Consider the following 12168-nt stretch of genomic DNA (forward strand, 5'->3'; position numbering starts at 1 on the left):
TTGCCTGAAGTGAAGCTAGGATGAGGGCTCAGGAGTCTGTCCTATTTTGGGAAGGCTCATGGCTTCCTCTGGTTATCAGCGCTCACGACATCACACTCGGGTTATCTGGGAGAAGCCAGCTGGGGGCAGAGTGTGAAGTGAGGAAGTGCTGTCCCCAGACGTAGACAGCCCCGTGGAAGTGCTGTCCCCAGACGTAGACAGCCCCGTGGGGCAGAAGCTAGTCGCTTGCTGGGGCTGGTTTCCTGTCGGAGCAGGAAGAGGTCATTATGATAGCCTCGAGTGGGCAGGGACACAGTTTCCATCTGTAAGAACTGCCCGGGACGTGCGAATCCTTTGAAAGGCTATGAATTTCGCAACACCTTCAAGGACACGCTTGCCACTGGGAGAACCAGTGTTGAGGGTTGACATATTTGGAAGACTTTGGATTCTTAAAAAAATTGGATAAGTCTGTTGAAATAAAAAACTGTGTTTCCAAAAATACTGTGGAAGAGAACTCTTGCCCCAATTTGTAAAATTACAGTTTATTGCTAAAGCAGCCTGAGGGCACGAGTACAAATGAAATGACATTAATTAAAATACAGAAAAACAGCAGAAGGGATCGTTTTATAATGTAAGTTCAAAAGAACGGGGGAAGAAGTGGAAATATGTGTCTTTCCAGCACCGGGGAGAATAAGTCTGGAAAGGTCGGGGTGCAGTGCCCCGGCTCATTAGAATGAAGGCAGGACAGCGCGTTCCGTGGCCTCCCGTGAAAGCTGTCCTGCCTTACTTTGTCAAAATGTCATTTAGGAGTTGAAAGCAAGTTTTGCTCACTGATCTCAAAGGTCATAAGGAAGCAGAGGGAACTGGTTTCCCTCTCGGCTCTGCGGCACCCACGTCCGAGTGGCTCCTATCCTGTCAGTTGGCTCTGGAAGCCGCGTTAGACGACAACGTTGGCCGTGGGGACCCGATTCCAGTCTCTTTCCACCCCAGGTGTGCATGACAGCAAGGAGTCCCCAGGACTGCGCTCTGTCCCGTGGCCTCTGGTTCTGCATCAGGGGGAGGTGCCCTGATTGAGGGGAGCACCAGGGGGAGTGCCAGGCAGGGACAACGGCCTTGGAGGAGCCGGTGGTCTTGGCATGTGGGGGCCTCACGGGGAGTCCGGCAGAGGGGAAGAAGAAGGCTAAGCAAATCCTGTCCGTGGAGAAAATCCTTCCGTGGCAGAGCTCCTGGAGAGGAGAGGAGACCACGGAAGGAGAGGCAGGGGCACCATTCATAGGATGCTGGCCCCCGGGGGTAGTGAGACATGGACAGAACAGGTTTCCGGAAGCCCCCAACCCATAGTGCAGCCCTGCCCGGCTCCTGGGGGGAGGAGTCCCTGGTCTGTGCTTCTGCCTGACACACCTGGTGTTCCGGGGCTGGTGAGCAGCATCGAGAGGGGCACACGGCCTGCTCGGAAGGCACTGCTGGGCCCTTTCAGGGTCCCTTTTCCCTGTACAGGTCTCCAGGGAGAGAGCAGAGCAGGGGCCCCTCCCACCTTGTGCTGGGAACAGAGACACCAACACCCTCACTGCTGCATTCTCCTCCTGCTCCCACCGTGGCCCCAGTCGGCACCCAAAGACAGGCCTTTCCCGCCAGGGCTGGCCCTGAGCATGCTCTCCCCCACCGCCCAGGGTCGGGGCCGGGGGGCAGAGAGGGAAGCCACAGGCAGAAACAGTCTTCTGCGGACAAGCTCCTTAGTCCTCCCCCTGAAACACTCTTCTCTGTAGCCACGCCCCAGTATGTCCAAGAGCCCCGCGTTCAGTCCCCTCTGGGGGCTGTGGAAGCCAGCGGGGTGTGTGTGTGTGTGTGTGTGTGTGTGTGTGTGTGCACGCACACATGCATGGACGGAGGTGGTAGGTAGGAGAGCAGACGTTAGAACTGGCTGCCAGGACTGAGATTCAGTACGATACTCAGGACTCAGTTTGAGGATTTTCATACTAAATCAAGAAGAAAATGAGAAAGCAGAAAAGGAAAGATGATGTGTATCTCTAGACAACTGTCAAGAAAGTCTAATGCAAATTATATACACACAGAGATATACAGGAAATTGCAATTACTGCTTTTGTTTTTATTTGTTTCCTCTCTTGAAAATTCCAGCTTGTTACACTTGTACTAAAGAAACGGCCCAACCCCAAACATTGGGGGAGCCGCTCCCCTGTAGAGGAACCAGGGGGTCCAGGGCTGGGCTGCATGGGCACGGCCGGGGCGTCTCCCCCTGGAGAGGCCATTGTTGAAAGCTGACCTGTGGGAGGGTGACCCCTGCCTGGAGGGAGGCTTCCTTCAAAACTGGGCCCGGCCTCCTCCCCAGAGACCCCTCCCCAGCGAGGCACTGAGGCTGGCCTTCAGCCTCTGGGATGAGCAGGTCGATCACCGATGTGAACGTCTCGGGACCACAGGCGTGCCTCTCACCTGTGAACTCACATGGAGTTGGATGAGGATGCCTCAGAGCAGAGAGCGGAGCACCGCACAGAGTCCTGGGGCCAGCTCTCCTTGGTCCAGCTCCACAGTTGCTGGGGACTTGTCTTCCCCACGCTCCTCCCCGTCCCTGTCCCTGTCTCTGTTTTACTTACTGTTTAAGATCGCAGCCATGTCTGTATTTGTACTCTCCGTACCTCCGCCCCTAGCCCTGTTTCTGTCTCCGCGCCTGCACCACACGCAGACCTATCTCTGTAGCCATCACTGCTTTTTGGGGAAAAAGGAGAACAAGATAAAAATAGGCCGTCTCCTCTCGCATCTAGATTAGCATTGACTGCTTCCATATTTCACATAATCGGAATAATGCGTTTATATTTCCAAGCCTTGGTTGTTGCTTTTTTTTTTTTCATTTGAGTTTATGCCATACAAGCATTTTCCAACGTCATGAAACATTACTGCTTGCAAAGTGTTTGTTCACATAACTACCAAAATTCATGAAAGAACTCTGCCGGGGTGAGACATTGCATGCTCGGCCGTGATACCGAGCACTTTAGGAACATCGTTGTGCAAGAAGCTTTTCTCGTCTTAGAGTCTGGGGTTCCAACCTTACACCTGAGGTCTTAAGTCGAGATGCACAAATGTCCTAAGCCTCCTTAGGACAGATTGCTTCCAGGAAGGTCCTCCTGTGGGCGTGCCACCGGCCTCGCTCTCTGTGTGCGTGAGGGCAGAAAAGGGAATGCAGGAGCCCCCCACCCCCGGGGCACTCAGCTCGCTCTCCCGAGCACCACTCACTTAAGGGTTTCGGAAAGGCAGGGTGCTGTCCATATGTTGGACGTGCTCCATTATTTCACTCGAATTTGAGGCCCCTGCGGAATTCACACAAGTCATAAAAATTTTCACAGACACTGTTGACTTCAGGTGGGTCCAACAGCCCATGAACAACAGAAAATCCCTATAATAATGTCCCTCAATACAGGTTTCTCTTTAGGCTCAACTGGGAACTATCAGATTCTTTCCAAGTGATTGATACTTTAATAACAATGTTGCTGTCACATTAAATTAACCTTGGATTATCTAGCTGAAAATGCATCATTCTGCATTTTCAGCTGTTTTTCTTCTGTTCAATCCTTAAGAGAATTTATTCAAATTTTGAGAGCTTTTGATTGCTAAAAATTGGCAAAGCCCAGGTGTGAAGAGCTTCGGGTTAAAGACAGAGTATTAAACCAGTCTCCACAAATGGGCAAAGCTGAGCTCCAGGTCGGAGGTGGGACAGCTCCCAACAGAGCCCACTGGGCTGATGGCTGGCCTGCAGTCCTCCAAGGCTTAGCCCTGGGCAGGAGGGACTCCCACACGGGTAGTCTACAGACGGTTCAGCAGAACTTCCCAGAGACAGGAAAACTGCCCCAAGGCCCCTGCCCAGGAGACCATGTGCCAGATCTTGTGACAAATTCTCTGGGAGAAGCCCAGTATGGAGGGAGGCAGTGGTCAGCCGTGAAGACAGGTTTCCGTCATTCCCCTCTCTGGGCCTAACTAATGCAGGAGCCTGGGGAAGCCATAGGCGGACGAGTTGAGAGCCCAGCCCTCACTCTTGGGTGTGGTGTCACGACAACTCAGCATCCTCCCGCACGCTTGCCGCCAGCAAGCCCAGAGCACCCCGGTGCGCAGCGGGACGGCCTCCTCGCTGCCTGTGGCCGGCAGCGCCCAAGGGCCGGGCGGTCACCATCCCCGGTGACAACTCGTGCTGGGCCCTTTGTCCTTCCAGAGACAAGGGCTGCTTATCCGCAGCTCCACAGGGCCCCCTCCTGCTGCCACCCCATCCTTGGGAAGCAGAGACCCGGGGCATCTGAAACTGTCCCCACTCCAGGGGAGTAAGATGCTCACTGGAGACGCACTCCCGCTCGGGGCTGGCCGCCCCCCCTGTGCCCGCTCTGCGGCTCGAAGCCCCTGGCCTCCTGGATTCCGCTGCGGCCCCTGCGTCGGCCTCTCCCTGAGCCGAAGCTGAGCCCCTTCCTTGGAATCCCGATTCCCTGCTTCATCCGCCTGGCTCCTGGAATAGGCAGCTTATGTAGCTTACCTGGCCACGGACTGGGATGCCATTGCAGCCCCAGGGCCAGGCCTCACCGTACTACAAGAAAATGTGATAAACCACGAAGGAATAGGTAATATGTGCTTGTCAAATGAGACCTTTATCATTGACCATCTCAACTTATTTTCTCTGGAATTACTCAGTTTAATACTTGTGATAATTATGTGTGGATCCTCCAAATAGATTCACCTATCCTGATGTGACTTGCCTGGAATTTCTTTCAAATTAATTTAAGTATTTGTGAAGCATAAAGACCCATATATTACACGTTGTCAAGGTCTTTATTCCTGCTACACCTCACAGGTGATAGGCTCCAGGGCTGTTTTATTTTCAGATGAAACCAAGTCAGATTTCCTGGACTAGGTGCCAGTTGCATCGGCCTCCTGGAAAAGGTACATTCTGTTTTGACAAGTCTACCACGATAGCACATTAAAAGGTGTGTGTTCAAATATACATTTCTCTGTGTATAATTCAGAATAAACATATTCCATAAAATAAAAAAAAATATATTTAAAAAGGCGCGCAAGGAAAATGCAGGTTAATTGCCGTGTACATAGTTAGTAGGCAATTTTCATTCATCTTCAAATTATGTTAACAATGTATCAAAGTCACTGTAAGACAGTGTCATCAGTCTTATAGTAAATCTAATAAAAAATTATTAAACACAGAAAGTCAAAATACATACTTCTCGTCTCGAGTGGTGCTGACGGACCAGCGTGCACGCAGAGCTCCGCGGGGCGCTCTGGGCGGCGCTGGGGACCGGCCCTCGGGTGCCGGGCTCCCTGGTTGAGGACAGCGGTACCTGCGTTGGATCATCAAGGGTGTGAGATCCCCTCAGGTGGAGCCTGACTACCACTCGGTTCCTCCAACAGTTCGCGGCTGTCATTATCAAGCAGTAACTTCAGGTTCACGTTTGAGTCTGCTCCACAGACACCTGCCTGTTGGCATCTCTCCGGTAGGCAGATAGGTGGGTGACCGGCTGATACCCACGGACAGCCTGGGCCCTCTCTCTCGGGCTTTGAGGGGTGCAGTGTAGTTGGGGTACCTGCTCTGGACCTACTTTGTCTGCGTCAAATCGTGGCTTCAGAATTCTGGAGGAAACATAAAATATTATGAAATGCAGAATACTTTATTTTGCATCATATAAAGTGAATTCATAAGTCTTGTTTTGTTTTGCTTTTTTAATTCATATCGGTTCTTTTCCTTTTTACCGTCTGTGGTTTTTCTGCACGCCACTCCCTGGGTACTGGTGTGTGAGGAGAGCCCAGGCCTTCTGCAGGGGGAGGGCAAAGGCCGCCCTCGGCTGCCCGCGTCCCTGTCGAGGTGGAAGGGGCCCCGGGTTGTGGTCACACGGCTCTTACCTTGCTGCTGCCGGCCCCACAGATGGTCCTCTTTGTGGGAAAGGTCTGCCAGGGACAGTGTGGCCAGGCCTTTGGCCCTCCAGCCAGGGAACTGGGGACACATGGATGCCTGCCACCAGCAGGTGACAATTTGTTTGCAAAGCAAGGAGACAACCCAATGCCGATTCCAATCAGAGCTCCAGTCCCCGACATGCTTCAAACCCCGCTCTTTCTGCTCACCACGCGTGACCTTAGAAGTCGCATACGAGAAAAGGATCCACTGTCTTTATGACCCCTGGGCTCATATTTAGGGAGTAAAGTTCATAAATTCTGTCGACCGAGCTCAGGCGCAGTGCCGGGCAGGGAAGCTGCAGCTGTGCACATGCCGGGTCCCTGCGCTCCGCAGGAACGGGAGGACTCACAGCCCTGGGAGAGGACCGTGCAGCTGGAGAAGGACAGGGCCAGGCCCCAGGAGTGTGGAAGCCTTCCCAGGGGATGCTGGCTGAGGCAGGAACCCCTTGACACTCTCTAGGAAAGAATCTTCCAGAATCCTTGGCCCCTAGTAGTTAGCTGAGCTGGGTCAGGTCACCTGGCAGCTCCTGAACATGACTGCTGTGGAAACAGGGCGTGCTTCTAGAAGGGGGGCGGGGAGGGGGTGGGTCACTGTTTAAGGGATGCCTAATAACAGCTGAATTTTCTTTAATGCAACACATTTTTATTTTTTTTTTAAAGATTTTATTTATTTATTTATTTGAGAAAGAGAGAGTGAGAGAGATCACAAAGGGAGAGGGAGAAGCAAACTCCCTGCTGAGCAGGGAGCCCGACACGGGGCTCGATCCCAGGACCCTGAGATCATGACCTGAAGGCAGATGCTTCGCCGACTGAACCACCCAGGCCCCCCTAATGCAACAAATCTGTAAAGCCTGGCTCCTGATGAGAAGGTAGCTGAGAATGACTAGTCGGGAGATGCTACACGGTACGAATAATGACCGATGCGAGTGAGGTGATGCCGGGGAGCTCCTGGGGCCCGAGCAGTGACAGAGCTTCAGGCCCCGCTGCTTCAGAGGCGGTCGGGGAAGCCCGGGCCCCGCCCCAGCGAGCCAGCACCAGCCGGCCCCCGGGAGACCCCAGCCTGAAATGCCAGGCCTCTGGGCGGTGTCCAGACCAGGCGAGAGAAAGGGCAGCCGTGCCGCGTGACAGGCATTCTGACACATCCTCTTGCCCACCTCCCTTTCAACCGTGTTTTGAAGGGGAGTTTTTGCCAACTTTGTAAATTTTAAAATGGGGACAGAATTCAAGCCGGTCTGGAGAGCAAGGAGCTGGAGCTTCTAGAGAAGCAAGTTTCCACCGGGCGGGGCCCAGCCTCCCACACCCCCTGGCTGTCCAGGCCCCTCCTGGCAAATACACATTACAGGGATGGCTGGGTGGGCGGCCCTCGCGGGCTTCTCCCCAGGCTGACAATTGCTTCTGCAAATTCACCTGGTATCACACTAGGACTGTTGAGTCCACACTAAGCTAATGCCCCCCAGATATTCTCCAGTTGTTTTCACAGCTACAAACCAGAGGCTTCCCCAACATTAATGTATGAAAATGCTTGTTTTATTCCGAGTGGCCTTACCAAGATTACGGCATCACTGTGACTGTTGATGGCTTCAAGTTTCCCAGGAGGATTCTGAGCCCAAACTGTCAGGAAGCAGAGAGGCTGGCCTTCCCTCTCTTCCCTGAAAGTCCTTCCTTCTGACCCTGAGCCCCACAGTGTCCGGGGTCCTCTGCTGCCCCTTTGTCTTTCCGGAAAGACCCTGAGCCTCCTGCACAGCCCCTGCCTCCCGCCTCATCGCTAAGAGGTCTGCCCCCCCTCGCCTTCCTGCAAGGCGGGCAAGTCCTCTCCAGGAGACAGCCCGGTGCTCACAGGGACAGTCAGGGGCTCCCTTCACACCCCAGCCCCCCGAGCCCCGGCGATCGTACACGGAAGGCTGTTGCCAGACAGACAAGGACGTGAGTAAGAGAAACCTAGAGCAGCTACCCGGCTCCATCGAGGGGACATTTCTGGCTGGAAGCAGGATTAGGGGTGCCTGAGCTTTGCCACCCCGTGCCCTCCTGTGACCTTAACTGACCAATCAAGCTGAAGGTCACCGCGTAGAAGGCTTCTGCCTTGTGAATATGCTTGCTTCTCTCAAAACTCTCGTCCTAAAAATATGCTTTTGAAATGACACTTATGTTCTGTTTGGGGGCAGGCAGGTTCTGTCTTGCTTCCCGGACAAGGCCCGCCCACCAGCTCTTTGAGGAAAGCATGTCATTTGGGGGAGAGGGGCCGCCGCAACCGTCCACCCTGAGGTGGGCTCTGGCCCAATCCCCTCCCTGGGGCAGGGCCCTGAGCCAGTCGCTGAGCAGGCCTGGGGTGCTGGCCCGAGGGAGAATGTTCCGGAAAGTGCCCCGCTAGAACCTGGGATATGTGTCAATGCTGAAGCCATTTCTGAAGGAGCAAACAAATACGAAGAGCCGTGCCCGGACCTGACCTAAGGCAGCGCCCAGCCCAGCAGACATCACAGCTCCCACCTCCAAACCTTCTGCTCAGAGCTGACCAGCCTCCTGCAGGCCCAGAGCCGCGCAATTCCCCGGGGGTTGGGGGGAGAAGGGGCTCTCAGGGGATGCCTGGCCGGCTCCACTCACGGGGCACCTCCTTCCTGCCTGGCCTGCCAGGGGAGAAGGTCTGGGGTCTCAGCCTGGACCCCGACCCCACCTGGACTAGTCAGGCGAGGAGGCCATGAGCAGGTCTGGGGGCTGCAGGGCGCTTTCGCAGGAGCCCGGCTCCCGCTCAGTCCACCGTCCAGGCCCAGACCCACCTGTGCCTGTCTCTGTGCCCGACAACGTTAGAGGGCCCCCCCCGATGGCGCCTGGCCACCCTGCCCAAGCCCACGGCCTCCCACACATGGCCCAAGGCCTGTGCCCAGCCTGGTGAAGAATGGGCTGGAACGACCTGGCTCTAGGGAAGTGGGGTCTCCCGTGCGGGCAGGTTGGGGGGGTGCACACTTGGCTAATGCCCACCCTCAGGCACCTGCCCCCCTCCAGCGCGACCACCTCCACCCTGGAAGCCCATTCCCACTCTTCCCCTGGGAATGCTTCTGCACCAGGAAACTCCGGGGTGTTGCGGGGGCAATGGGTGCTCTCCCCCCTCCTCTCCCACTCTGCCGTCCCCATTTTCTTGTGGAAGAGTAAGGGGCAAACTCAGAGAAGGATCCGGAAGTTTCTGGGACCATGGGAAGCAGTGTCTGGGCACCAGGCAGGGTGAGGCAGGAGGGGGTTGGCGGGAGAGATGCCTCTGGGGAGTGCAGTGGCCGCATCACAGGTATTACCTGCAGGAACATGAGGGAGGGGTACCAGGGCCAAGTTCCAGGGAGGCACACGTGGAGGGGACGGGAAGGCGCTCGAGCAGTAACTGTCCTGCATCTTGTATGTCAGCAAATATTCCAGGAGGGCGTGCACTGCGCGTCTGCGGTCCTGGGCATCACTGTCTGCACTGGGGCCGGTGCCCGGGGACCAGTCATCCATCAGGGCACAACCCAGCAGCCGGGCTCCCACACCCGGGGCGGGAGAGGCCCCTCGACTGACCAGCCACTGAGATGCTGCTCGGCCAACAGGAGAGCCAGCAGTGAGCTGCAGGGGGGAGGCCGAGGGTCTCAGCCCAGGCAGCGCAGCCGGGCGTGGGGGCGGCCCAGCGGCTGCTTTTCAGGTGTGCACGTGTGTTGTGGCAAATGCGTGTGCCTCGGGGCTGGAGCCGAAGACAGACGGGAGAGGCGACTGATCCAGAATCAGGCGGGAAGCACGCGGGGCCCCTCCCGCGGGCCTACCCTGCCCCCGACATAATGACCAGCGACGGGGATTTGCCCTAAAACCCTGGCAAGGGGCTCAGCGCTGGTGGGCAGCACGGGAGCCCTGCAGTCCCATGGCGGCCCCGCGCCACGGTCGGCTGTGCAGTGAGCAGGCAGGAATCCCGGAGACAGCCAGCCGCGCTCCCCGACGAAAACCCTCTCCCTCCACTTCTGCAAAGGTAATGAGGAAGTAATGAGGCTTGACCAGAATGTTCTCAGCCCCGATCCCCCCTCCCCGCAGGTTCCCAGAGGATATGCAGCGGGATGCCCGGCTTCCGTGAAAGCCGGCTGGTGGCTAGCTGGAGGGTGAGCCTCGGCTTGGCCAGCTTCCAGGCGGCCCAAGCCGGCCCGAGTGAGAAGTTCAGATAAACCCACCCCTCCACACCCCCACACCCCCCCACCCAGGCTGTCGGGCCGGAATAAGACGAACTGACGATGTGCAGGCCCCATCAAGCTGCTGACTGTTTGTTTTGTCACTTGATGGATACGGAGCCCTGACCTTTGCGGGCTACCTCGTCTCCACCACCCCCTCCTCCCCGGGACCCATCGTCCGCCCCCCCCACCCCCCCCTTGCAGGTTTGCCACATTCTACTGTGCAAATAGTCAAAACCAAAAAAGGTAGGCAGAGGGCTATTTGAGATCATTAGCTTAATTTGAGCTGAAAGGTCTTTGTTGTAAGTTGGAGAGGGGAGGGACCTAGGGGCCTTTGCAAAGTGTTTTGCTGGCAAGCTTGTTGAGATATGATTGCCTTTGTTGTGATAATCTGAAATTAATTTGCACTTGAACCCATCTTTCTTCTGGGCCCCCTTTAAACACCGCCGTAATTATGCGCCCTGCATGGAATTGAGCTTGGCCCCGTGATGACAAAGCTGGGGCTGGAATCCCCCAGGTGCGGGAGGCTTTCTTCACTTAACTCACAAGGTAATAAAACAAAATGCTCCCTCGCACATGCTTAAGAGCCAGGTACTTGCCGGAGGGGAACAGCGATAATCAGTGTACGGCTACACATTTCACTACCTGCTTTCTCAGGGGGTCAGTCTCTCTCTTGTTAAACTTCTGCTGCTATTAGTTGATTTGTACCTGGAACGTTATGAAAAAGTGAGAATGGGATGTTTTGTTCTATCTCAGCCGCTCCTCATCTAAGCAGCTTTGTCTCCAACATCCATTTTCTCAGATTTCTTTTGGACACTATTAAAGGCTCCCTCCTCATCTGCACAATTGATCTGAGCAGAGCACCTTCCTTGTTCCCAGTGTGAGCTGTAATATCCTTATCAGCATTCTCTTAGTTTTAACCCAGATTAGTGTTTTTGGTGCGGAATCTCATTAACTCTGGCAAGCCCATCTTGTGATTGCCTTTGGAATTGTAATGGACTAAGGCCAGCAGGGCCTTTCCCCGAGGCACACATCCTTCAAATCAGCCTTGAGCTCAGAATAACTGCACACTCCTCCCTGGGAAGGGTCCTTCTGGAGGCTCCCTCGCACCTCTGGCTGTATGGGGACCGGAACCTGGGGGAGGGGGTCTGCCTGCCCCCTCCCCTGCCCCCATTCCTCCTTCTGTCCCCCCAGCTCTTCCCCCTGCTCCCTCCTGCCCTCCTCTCTGCCCCTCCACTCCTCCCCCTGCCCCTCCACCCCTCCCCCTGCCCCCTCCTGTTTGCCTCTCTCCCTCCCACAGCGGCTTGGAGGGGGGACCCCTGAGAAACAGCCTTTACTGTCATCTTATCCTAGTGCTCCGAAAAAGTGCAGTTTCATTGTCCCAGGAAGCAAAGAACATTTGCCCATTGGGAGCAGGAGGAAGAAGGCAGAGAGGGTGGTGTTAACGGTGAGACATGCCTCCGTGAAAAAAGTTCATTAGCTCCAAATTATCCTTCAGGTGTTTCGTGAATGATTCATGCAGGATAGCCAGCTTATTTTAGGAATAAAACCTTCAAGGGTCAAAATTCATGGTTATTGGAAAAATAAGATGTCATCCCAAATGTCAGTTTATTTCTGCAGCACATGGGGGGACATGTCAACAGCGGATTTATGTGACTGCTCTCAGGCGTTTTATTTTGGAAAAATACAGGTGAATAATTGGAAACAATATAATTTTTAACAAAAAGATATATATCTGTAGGGTGGCTCATCCTTTTCATGTCATCGTTTTGTGTTTCAGGGGGATGGAGAGCATTCCAGTGCTGAGACTGGCTGTGGCCGTAACAGGGCGGGTTCATCTCCTGTTTCCCAAAGCCTTCTGCTCCTCCGTTGCTCCCACCACGTGATGTTAGGAAAAGCTCGGAGGCCAGGCTTCAGTCTATTTACTTGCCTCCTCAGAAGGCCATGCGGCGAGTCCACACACCAGGTGTGCAGAGAGGAGGCGTGGGGCGTCTGGGTGCCCCCTCCGTCCGTCCACTGAGGTGTGGGTCCCTCTGCTATCCTGCCGAAGAGAAGATGCTTGATACAC

This window comes from Halichoerus grypus, chromosome 2 (genome assembly GCF_964656455.1).
Source record: "Halichoerus grypus chromosome 2, mHalGry1.hap1.1, whole genome shotgun sequence".
In the NCBI taxonomy this organism is placed as follows: domain Eukaryota; kingdom Metazoa; phylum Chordata; class Mammalia; order Carnivora; family Phocidae; genus Halichoerus; species Halichoerus grypus.